Source organism: Marmota marmota, unplaced genomic scaffold (assembly GCF_001458135.2).
Source record: "Marmota marmota marmota unplaced genomic scaffold, marMar, whole genome shotgun sequence".
Taxonomy (NCBI): Eukaryota; Metazoa; Chordata; class Mammalia; order Rodentia; family Sciuridae; genus Marmota; species Marmota marmota.
In genome coordinates this window covers 9,947,247-9,957,954 of record NW_025999913.1, presented here as the reverse complement: position 1 = coordinate 9,957,954, position 10,708 = coordinate 9,947,247, and the positions used below count along the sequence as shown (strand labels likewise).

Sequence of the window (10,708 nt, the reverse complement as noted above, 5' to 3'; positions counted from 1 at the left end):
GCCCGCGCTCGCTCCGGGCGTCGCCGGGGATCGGGTCCCTGACCTGGAGGGCTCCGCGGGAGAGCGGCCGCGGGCGTCAGCTCCGGTAGTAAACAGGAGACGGTGTCACCCACAAGCTCAAGCGCAACTTTCAGGCTGCAGCGTGAATCTCCTGCTGCTACTCTGCTTGGCGACCGGCTGCGACTGCTGAGCATCTACCGCGAGCACCGTGACTCTGTGCCAAGGACCGGCCGTGCGCTGGAGGCAGTGGCACTGGGGAGGGGAGGGCATCTCGGCTCGGGCTAGGCATCCTCCACGAGGAAGAGGAAGGGAAAGTACTAGGAGACCCTGGTCTTGCTTCCTCTAAGGACAGAGCTAGAGGGTAGCCACCCTGGGGTGAATGAGTCCTCGCTCTCTACTATGTTTTCTCGAGAAAGATCAGTTACTGAATCCCAAACCTACGGTGTCTTCCTTCAAACCCCTGGGAGCCTGGCATTTATTTTCTGGTATCTGTGACTCACCAAAGGAATATCAATAACATAATAAAACCCTGAAGAGCTGTGTCTTCTGGACTTGCTACCTATTTGAGAAGCCCCAAAGCAAGACAATGTGATTACCAACTGATGCCACACACATTAACTAATGAACATAAGATCCGTTTTGTGAAAGAAAAGGTGGCCCACTTTCTTATAATGAGAATATTGGCATTTTGAGGTGAAGTCAAAAGAAAGGGGTCTTTCTGGCAGGCCATTAAGTGATTTGCCAGTACCCATCAAAATTCAAAATGCATGTACATTTCCCCCAACTATCTCAATTCTAGAGTCCTGTTATACAGAAATATACAAATGTGTAATGAGACATAGGCAAGGATGTGCATTACAAGAGTTCCATAATAGTAAAACTTGGAAATAAGTTCTATGTCCACCAATAGTGATATGGTCAAATAAATTAGGCACACGCACTACCTTGTATTCATTTGAAAAAATAAAATCTATAAAACACAGAGAAATATATTGGTTTAATCTTGAAAGAAAATGAGGGTTTTAGACAACAATCGTGGGATTATCCCATTCTGTAAAAAAAATAAAATATATATGTATATATATCAAATATATGTATGTGTGTGTGTAATACACACACACACACACACACATAGTGCTATGGTTTGGAAAAGGTTTGTCCCCAAAAGTCACTGCTAAAAGCTTGGTCCCAATTTAACAACATTGATGAATGTCACTGCTGGGAACTTGGTCCCAATTCAATGCAGTGAGATGCATTGGAAACTTTGAGAGGTGGGGCCTAGCAGGAGGTGATCAGGTCTGTGACTGCCCTTAGGCATTGGTCTCAGGGGCCTAGTAGGTCTCACAGGGTGGCTTAGCTCCTGCAAGAGCCTGTTATAGAAGAGCAAACCTGGCCCTTCCTGACTCCCTTGCTTCCTCTCCCACCATGTGATCCCTCTTGCACAGGCTCTGCCATGTGTACCATCCAACAGGAGGCCCTCACCAGAAGCTAATGCCAGCACCATGTTCTTGGGCCTCAAAAACCCTGAGCCAAAATAAACCTCTTTCTTTTAAAAAGGCCGCCGCCTCTGTTGTGTTGTTGCAGGGACACAAGATGAGCTGAGAGAGATGAATGAAAATAGACAGGAGAGACGGAAGGAAGGAGGGAGGGTGAGTGAGGGGAAGACAAAACAGAAGCGGTGGTTACCTATTAACTAGAGTAAGGACTATATTACAATTTCTTTATTGTTTAGCTTGTTTTTTAAAAAAACAAGTATTATTAATAATGTATCAATTAAGAAGCAAAAACAAAGCTACCTTATAATAATGTTCATTGGCCTATATATTCATGCCTAAATGGAGTCCGAACCCAGAAGAGAGAAGGGCCATCGCGTTGGCCACCCCTGCCCTCAAATGCTGAAGGTTTGGAAAAGTCTGCATTGAATACCCACTTGGCGAGTTCCTTAGGGACTCACCTTTTTCTGTGAGGGGTACTTCTACCCACTTGTTTTTGCCCAGAAGGTTTAGCTTTATCTTAAGTTCTGCTTCCATTCTTTCTCTTAGACAAAATTACAAGACTGTGAGGAAACTGTCGTTCTAAAATGCACCCCATTACTGGGGGTGGGGGGGGGAGAGAATCAATTCAACTAGCTTTCTGTCCAGTTAGCTAACTGAAATGAAGGTACTCCCGAAGCTTAGGAGTTACTGTGTGGATGGCTAACTGGTTTTTCTTAGTCTCATCATGTTGGAAATAAGATTGAAATAGATTGTCTGGAGCCATATAGTCCCATCCTATAGCCACAAGCCATATGTGAATTACCAAGTGGCCACCAGCTAATCTGAACTGACATGTTCAAAAGTGCCAAATACGCACCAGATTTTGAAGACTTAAAACTGTAACTTTGGGTGTGGGGGGATACAAGGGATCAAACTCAGGGGCACTCAACCACTAAGCCACATCCCAGCCCAGTTTTGTATTTTATTAGAGACAGGGTCTCACTGAGTTGCTTAGCGCCTCGCTAGTTGCTAAGGTTGGCTTTGAACTTGCAATCCTCTTGTCTCAGCCTCCTGAGCTGCTGGGATTACAGGTGTGTGCCACCGTGCCCAGCAAAACCATAACATATATCTCACTAAAATGATAATATCTCACTTAAAACATTTATATTGATTACATATTGAAATAATATTTTGGATATGTTAGGTTAAGTAAAATATATTATTAAAATTCTAACATTTTTTGTCATTTTTCTAACAAAAATTACAAGAAAATTTTGAATCACATGTGGCATATTGGACAACTCCGTTTTAGAATTGGTGGGTTTTTAAAAGTTTTTTTGTAGATGTAGTTGGGCACAATAACTTTATTTTATTTGTTTATTTATTTTTATGTGGTGCTGAGGATTGAACCCAGGGCCTTGCACGTGTGAGGCAAGCGCTCTACTGCTGAGCCACAACCCCAGCCCCTAGAATTGGTGTTTATGGTAAACTATGGTTAACAAATATAAAGCTAGCTAACCTTTTTAACCTTTACTTAAAATTAATTACCTCATCAATGCTCCCCAATTCATAAACATGCTATCACAGGGCAATTTATGTTGAATAATTTTTAGTTATTAGAAAACTAGAACACACAAAATTAGCTCACGGGCTTATATTTTAGAAAGATTTTAGTGTATGTGCAGAAGTCAGATTACCTGGCCTGAATTTCTGCTCCACTGTTTATCGACTACATGACTCTCAAGAAGGTTATTTTAATATTTTTATTAGTGCATTATAGTTTTACAGAAGTATGGACTGCTTCAAGAATTTGCATGTCACCCTTGTATAGGAGCCACATTAATCTTTGTGTTGTTTCAATTTTAGTATATGTGCTTCCAAAGTGAGCACTCACAAGCAATTTAGTACATCTGTTCCTCAGTTTCCTCACCTATCAAATAGGGTTCATCATGGCACTCTCACCTCACTGAATTGTTATAAAAATAGGTAGATGCGTGTACATAAATTTCTAGGTTGCTCGATCATATACAATGCTGAGTACATTTTAGTTATTATTGTTAGACTTTGTTGGGACTTTTATTTACTCTACCAATTTTCATCTCAGGATACTGTGTAGATAGTATATTTTTTCTTTAAATGGTCTCATTGCAATGGTAACTGAGTCAGCAAAATTTTATTCCCTTTCCCTCCAACACGTTATAGAGTTGTCAAAGTATTCTGATCCATTTTAAGTGAACAAAATAAACCAAACTTTCAATTACCATATCAGTATTTATAATAATTTCATTTGATAAATATTAAATTTCCCAAGTTTAATGAAGCAAATTTCATCACATGGTTTACACCAATTTATTATAATGGAACCCTAATATGCAAAGTAAATAATTCATCCCTACTGAAGCATTTGTATAAAATTTTTCCTGTTCTATAATTTGGATTTTTGTCCTCTTAAAGTTTTATTTTTTTTTCCCTAAGTCACAATAATAGCTGATATTTGTTGCACACTATGTCCAAGGTCACAATGTTCAATTATTTATAAGCAAAATTATGAAATTTAGGTACCAGAGATTGAACTCAGGGGCACTTGACCACTGAGCCACATCCCCAGCACTATATTTTATTTTATTTAGAGTCAAGGTCTCATTGAGTTGCTTAGTGCCTTGCCATTACTGAGGCTGGCTTTGAACTGACAATCCTCCTGCCTCAGCCTCCGAAGCCGCTGGGATTACAGGCGTGTGCCACCTCGCCCAGCTCACCTGCTCACTCTTAATCTACTCACTACAGATTTAATAAAAGGGAACATAATCAAAAACTAGGAAAAAAAATCCCCAAAAAATATCATTAAATTATTTGAAAGCTTCAGCCCAAATATGCTTTAACCCATGGAGCTATGAATTTTAGAATAGGCAGGGGGGAAAGCAAGCTTCCATGTTCTCTCATTACAACCTCATTAAGCTACTGTGCCTAACACCCCCTGTCTCCTAGTTATCTTCCGACACTGTGTAATGAGGCGACAGGAACACATTCAAAACGCATTTTTAAAGGTCTGTTGATGTCTTAAAATTTATTTTAAAATACTTGTTTATGTCCTAAAGTTAGTTTTCTTCATAGGAAAGAAAATTATATTTGTCTGGAAAAAACAGCTCCAGCCATTCAGAAGGGTTGAAAATGAAAAGCATACCCTAGGCAGAGTCCCCAGAAATCAAAAATTTAAAACTCACAAATTCATCTCCTCCCACTGGTCTCCCTGAGGCCCTGAGCAAATCTGCTCTCAGAAGCAAAACTGAGTATCATATCCCTGCAAGAAGAGACAGAAAAAAAAAAAAAAAACTCTCCTTTATGTACCACTTCTAAGACGTGTGGACATTCTTGCTTGAAGGAGGCAGGTTGATCCCTTGGACTGAACTCCCTGTGGCCCTAAAGGGCAATTTAAATCATTTTTTTTCAAAGACCCCAATGGGTGCCCCATTAATGTTCTCAGTTTCTTCGTCCTAGTGAAGCTCTTTAAAGACATAAAAGACTCATCCAAGTAACAAGAATTTCCCCTCATTCAAAATGAGGTCTGTGTGTGGTGTTTCTGTTTCCAAAAGCCCATGGCAGGCCCTAATGGCCTTAGGAATAAATGACCTACAGGATATCCGGCTTTCTCATCAATGCCAAGAGTCCTTAACTGCCTATAGAACTGTAGAGAGACGCCTGCTCTCTACAATTCATCCCACAAAGGTAAAATAGATTGTGAAATCTACTTGCTGCTAAAGCAGGGATTAGGAAAATATTGTCAGGAATGCACAGTGGTCATCACGAAACCACCTGTCTGGCATAGAACGTCAGCACGGGAAAGGTTGCCACTGGTTTGAGAAATGTGGCCTCAAAGAACTGGCGAGTCTACAACCAAAAGACCACGGGATTGAGAAGCGCGGTCTTACTCATCATTTATTACCCCCTTGTGTTTATTGTGCAGCCCATTTAGCAATATATGCATGTTATTTGCCAACGAGAAGAAGACATGGAAACAGAATTAAAGAAACAAATACATCACAATTGTCTGCCAAGAGCTCCCTATGGAGAAATCCAACACAAACTCTCAGCCAAAAGTATTAATTTGATATTGATCAGATCACATTAGAGTAAACTTTTGATGTACTTCAATCTGGTTCAATTCAATTTGTTTTAAATAAATTAACTTTTGGCTGTCTTGGAAAATGTGTTCAGAGAATCGCCGTGAGGATACTGTTTCCTGTTTTTGGATGAGTAAGTAGAAGCTCACATCTCTTTGTAGGGTCCCTCCAATCTTTCCCATGCTCACAGCTTAGCTTATCTTTGCGGCAAAAAAAAAAAAAAGTGTCAGAATATGAACTAGTTCCAATATTATGTGTTCTAAATTCATAGTTCATTTACTTATTGATCCTTGACACAGCTGCAAATCAGCTCTTAGCAGGATGGAAATGGTTTGTTTCTAGTTCCCTTCCTGCAAAATAAGGGTGTTGAGGCCTGTTCTTATCTCCAATAAAGATTTCATCGATGTGAATTGGATCACTCAGTAAAGCTCATTGATCAAAGGCTCATAGGAGCCTTTAATGCTGTAATACTCTTGGAGCAAGAGGCAAGAGGAAATATCAAAGGGAAATTGTGTGTTGTACACATCATTATAATAGTAAACTATTTTAAAAGCCCTCTTGGTGACTAGGTCTTTTGAACATTGTAAATGAAGAATTCTACATCATCAAAAGCAAGCCAAGAAGCTGGGTGCTGTGGTGCACTCCTGTAATCCCAGTGGCTTGGGGGGCTGAAGCAGGAGGATCATGAGTTCAAAGCAGCCTTAGCAACAGAGAGATGCTAAGCAACTCAGTGAGACCCTGTCTCTAAATAAAATACAAGATAGGGCTGGGGATGTGGCTCAGTGGTCAAATGCCCCTGAGTTCAATCCCCCCTCCAAAAATAAGCAAGCCAAGGGTTCATGACCAGACAGGCTCCCCATGGATGAAGCATGCATGTTTACAAGGAAAGGTACGCGGCAGCATTTCCGCGACACCTCGCCACCCAGAAGAGAGTGTACCTTGCTTTGTTAGATGAGCACAGATCACAGGAAACACCCAGACACCGGCTTGCTAGCTGAAGCCAGGTGTGGCAGATCTGGAACAAGCCCTGCTTACTGGGGCGGGGAGGACTATAGCAAACAGCAGGGTTGCGTCACCCGATAAAAACACAGGACACAAATCCGTGGAGCATGCGGATACCCAAACATTATTCTCAGTTTATCTGAATTTCAAGTTTAAGTAGGTATCCTTTATTTTTATTTGTAACTCAAGCAACCCTAATTGAGATCTCGGGGAGGATTTCAACCGATGTAGATGCAGATCTGAGGAAGAACAAGATCTCTATTCAACACAACAGTCATCAATGGGCCATAATAGTAGTGCAGATAAGTGGTCCTTGAAGGAAAGAAAGGAGGCCAAAAGAGAAATAGAACAGTTATAGGAACCAGCACAAGTTCAAGGCCACACTAACAAGAGCAAACTGGCATTGGCTCCCCTACAGTGGGTTAGATGCCTTGGCACCAATCACAAAGCCAAGCCATTCAATCGTAGCATTTCCCTTTGGGTTCCCCCAGAGATGTATCAAAGTTCCAAAGAGGAGGTGGAATCTGAATAGTCCACCCCCAAAATGCACCATTACCACCATGAATAAGGCTGTCTTGGTCCATTCTGTGCTACTATAACTGAACACCTGAGACTGGGTCATTGATAAGGAGCAGAGGTTTATTTCTAACAGTTCTGGAGGCTGGGAAGTCTAGAGTCTTGGGCCCACATCTGGCAGTGGGCCTTCTGGCTGCATCTTCTCATGGTGTAAAGAAAAAGGGCAGGAGCGCACACCGTGAGAAGGAGGGATGGGGCCGCACTCCCCTCCCATCACAGAGCCATTGGTCCATTCGTGAACGGGGAGCCCTCCTGACCCCATGGCTTCTTGAAGATCCCGCCTGTCAACGCCATTGCACTGGGAATAAGTTTCCAGAGTGAACTTTGGGGTACACATCCAACTTCCCCTCCATTAACAGCCTTTTGAAGCCCATTCTATGATGTGGAGGGTGGGTTTGTGGGGAGCAAGATGAAACTAGGGGGGGGACCCCTGGGCAGACTGGCTCAGTAGTTCAGGTGAGAGATGACTGCAAGTTGGACTGATAGGGACAGGTGGCCGCGGAAGAAAAGAGAAGTGAGCAGATGACAGCAGCACTTAGGAGGACCTATGGCCGAGGAAGGGCCCAGCCTCCCCTGGGGTTTCTGGCCTGCGATGACAACTCTGTGTCGAGGGCCAGGAGCTGGCTAATCTGGTTGTCACAACTGAAGGCAGAGACAGACAGATGGCAGGAGCGGATAGAGTCGTGATGTCACCACACACAGCTAGGGTGACCTGTCAGGCTGTCCCTGAGCAGAGGCAAGATAAGTGACTGCAGAGAGATAGGACCAAAGTCCCGTGAGGCCCTGAGTCCTAAAGGGACCTCACAGGCTTTCTTCCTGTCCCTTGGACACATCAAGAGCATTCATGTCCTCCCCTCTGTTCCTGGGATGCTCGTCCCCAAGTTCACAAGACCGACTCCCCTTGTGCCTCTCGGATCTTCACCCTGATGTCACCTTCTTAAAGAGAACTCTCCTGACAAGAAATCTGAGAGAGCACCCAGTTTCCTGTGACCACATGATCCTCTTGGGTGGCTTTCAGAATATCACCTCTTGATGGCCATTTGCTCACCCGTGTGGTCCTTGTCACCGCCACATGTTCTAGACTTTGAGCTCGCAGACCATAGGGACTCACCCATCCTGCCGGTGCTCACCCCTCAGCCTGTAGGACAGCAATGTCACCCGGTGAACACCTGGTGAGGGGCGGAGTGGACAGTTCCAGGTCAGAGAGAGCTGGTCACGGCTTATTTCCTGCCATTGGGTGCTGTAAAATAATGTCCCTGTGATAACTCTTTCTGTTCTTCAGTCTCCTTTGAATGGTTTCTTTTCCTCACCAACAAGAGGGCTGGACCAGAACACAGCCAGGAGTCCACACCAGCAGAGGGGCTTGGCCGAAGGCCAGGGAGGTGCCCAACGCGTCATCCTCTGATCAGAAGAGCCACAGGTCAGGGTGGTCAGTAGAGCAGAGGAAAGGGACTGGGGGAGGGAGAAGAGAAGGAAATGAGAAGGTGCTGAGGAGTGACATCAGCCACACTGTGTGTCATATTATGTGCCTATAGGAACATGGAACAAGGAATCCCACCATTATATCCAACCATAATGCACCAACTAAAATACACAGGGGGCTGGGGCTGGGGCTCAGTGGTAGAGCGCTCGCCTAGCACGTGTGAGGCACTGGGTTCGATCCTCAGCACCATAAATAAATAAATAGATAAATAAATAAATAAATAGAATGATGTTATTTAAAAATGCTTATATTAAAATGCTTTAAACAATACAGCAAGGGGTAAAGTTGTGGCTCAGAGGTAGAGCGCTCGCCTAGCACGCATGAGGCACTGGGTTCGATCCTCAGCACCACATTAAAAAATAAATAAAATGATGTTATGAAAAACGCTTAAATTAAAATGTTTTTAAAACTACAAGGAAAAAAGGAGTCGCCATTTTGCCAATGTGAGAACAGATACATCAGAAGAAAGATCCACTCCCAGCTGATGATCATTAGCTAATTAAAAATGTTTGTTCTTTAGGCACGGCCTCCCTTCCCTGTGCAACCTCGGGGCTAGGGCAGAGATCTAGAGATGAACCAGAGGGTGGCCCCGCCCTGAGGGAAGGTGCGACAGAGAAGAAGATGGGGGGGGGAGGATCAAGGGCAATTCAGGGGTGGAGTCCTCCCTGGCAGTCAGCCAAGCATGCTCGGGGCCCTGAGAGGTACCCCAGACATAGTGTTCACACTGGTCCCGGAGGCCACCGTCGGAGGGAGGTCATTCCAGGCAGAATCTCAGGGCACTGAGATGCAGGGTCAGCTTGTCAAGTTCAAGTTCTAAAGGCTTGAACTTGAGCCACGGGGCCAAAATCCAGGGTGTTCATGAGCTGGTGGCAAAAAAATGATATCAAGAAAGTAGCAAGGACCAAATTGTATGCACCCGTGTGAGGGACCTCTCTTTGGTAAGGTAAGAACCCAGGCTAATAAAAACCCAGCCACGGAAAAATGCTTTCCGGGACCTCACGGAATCAGTCGCTGCTTCCTCCTGGACTTTACCTTCCCTTGAAATTCTCAATAGATCCTGCCATTGCCACACTGGCCTCGGGGACCCTTGTCCTCCAGCAGAGAAGCTGGACTTGAATCCAGAGGTGACCACCCCCCACACCCACATGCATACACCCCTTCCTTCCGCAGGCTCTTTGACGTTCTTAATGAGGCTGCCTTTGAAGGAGCTTAACACGTATGTAAGCTTAAGGTGATTAATAATGAAGTGTACTGGACGTTAAGAGGCCTGCTGGTCCCGGTCCAGGCTCCCGTGGGTGATATCCAGTGTCACCGAGACCCATGCGGTCATCAGCCTCATCCATGAAGAGTTTCCCTGGGAAGGTGCGGGGCCAGGAATCCTCCAGCTGCCCGGCGTGGGAGCCAATGGACACGGGAAACTCACAGGGCTCTCAGGCGACTTGTTGGACAGGAAGACCTGGCACAGAACAGTGTGATTCCAACGGAACAAAACCTTCAGGCTGGGAAGACACCCAGCCTCTCGCGTGGTCCTGCAGGCTGTGTGAACACTGTGGGTCATTTGCTGCCTTCTGTCAATCTGTATTTATATCCACCCTAACCCTAACCCAAGGTCATTTCTGTAACCTAATGCCATATGTTCTGATGTCCCCCAGAGGCCCATGGGTTAATGACTTAGTCACCAGCTCGGTGCTGTTGGAAGGTGGTGGGAACTTTGTGGGACCTACTGGAAGATCTTCTAGTCCCTGGGGAGAGCCCTTGAAGGGGACCATGGAACCCCAGCCCTCCTCTTCCTCCTTTTCTTTTCCCCCCTCCTCCTGGCCATGAGGTGAGTGCTTTCTCCTTCTGCCACGGTGATGTACAGCCTCCAAGGCCCAAGAGCAACAGAGCCAGTGAGGCATGGACCCAAACCTCCCAAACTGAGTTAAAATAAACCTTGTCTCTCTCTAAGTTGATTCATCTCAAGTATTTGTTACAGGAATGGAAAACTGACTAACATACAAGGTAAGGACTTCCGTATATTTTATCTAAACCATCACAAGTTCTTCCCAAGTGAA

The 10,708-nt window shown here is 44.5% G+C and overlaps 1 protein-coding gene and 1 non-coding gene across 2 annotated transcripts in view; both read right to left on the bottom strand.

Annotated features, from left to right (window-relative positions):
• Rnf182 (ring finger protein 182) overlaps nucleotides 1–298 on the bottom strand; it is a 59,176-nt gene extending 58,878 nt beyond the window's left edge. The window contains exon 1 of the mRNA XM_015494042.2: nucleotides 44–298. The gene's annotated coding sequence lies outside the window, so the exon portion shown is untranslated. The remainder of the gene's footprint in view (nucleotides 1–43) is intronic.
• Nucleotides 299–3,261: 2,963 nt separating this feature from the next.
• On the bottom strand, nucleotides 3,262–3,365 carry LOC125615626. Its single transcript, XR_007346305.1, has one exon. It is a non-coding gene; the product is annotated as a U6 spliceosomal RNA (small nuclear RNA).
• Between the last annotated feature and the right edge of the window lie 7,343 nt (nucleotides 3,366–10,708).